The 433-nt window shown below is 34.2% G+C and overlaps 1 protein-coding gene and 1 long non-coding RNA gene across 2 annotated transcripts in view; one reads left to right on the forward strand and one right to left on the reverse strand.

Annotated features, from left to right (window-relative positions):
- The window catches only part of CHN2 (chimerin 2), a 286,149-nt gene that overhangs the window by 69,372 nt on the left and 216,344 nt on the right, over positions 1 to 433 (reverse strand). The window lies entirely within an intron of this gene.
- LOC138161482 (uncharacterized) overlaps positions 1 to 433 on the forward strand; it is a 25,881-nt gene that overhangs the window by 21,672 nt on the left and 3,776 nt on the right. The gene's annotated exons all lie outside the window — the stretch shown is intronic.

Consider the following 433-nt stretch of genomic DNA (forward strand, 5'->3'; position numbering starts at 1 on the left):
TATATATGTGTGCACATGTCTTTACTGTGTGTATATATGTGTGTGCATGTGTCTAGAATGTATACAGTGTGTATATATGCGTGTGCACATGTGTAGAATGTATACTGTGTGTGCATGTGTCTAGAACATATACTGTGTATATACACACATGGGCACATAATGTATATGTGCATGTGTTCTGTGTCTATAATGCATGTGTATATATGTCTATGTGTGTATACATACATATACACATACATATACATACCCATATCTGCATGCTCACTGATGGAAGTGATCAAGGACTCATCATTAGAACACAAATTTACAAAACTATAGATTTGAATTCCAATCCTCTGATGTTGGTAGCAGATTATGTCTGCTTTGTAAGGACCAGCAATCAATCAATCTATCTATCTATCTATCTATCTATCTATCTATCTATCTATCTATC

Source organism: Petaurus breviceps, unplaced genomic scaffold (assembly GCF_028583685.1).
Source record: "Petaurus breviceps papuanus isolate PSGF00001 unplaced genomic scaffold, PetGlider_PUasm1.0 185, whole genome shotgun sequence".
In the NCBI taxonomy this organism is placed as follows: domain Eukaryota; kingdom Metazoa; phylum Chordata; class Mammalia; order Diprotodontia; family Petauridae; genus Petaurus; species Petaurus breviceps.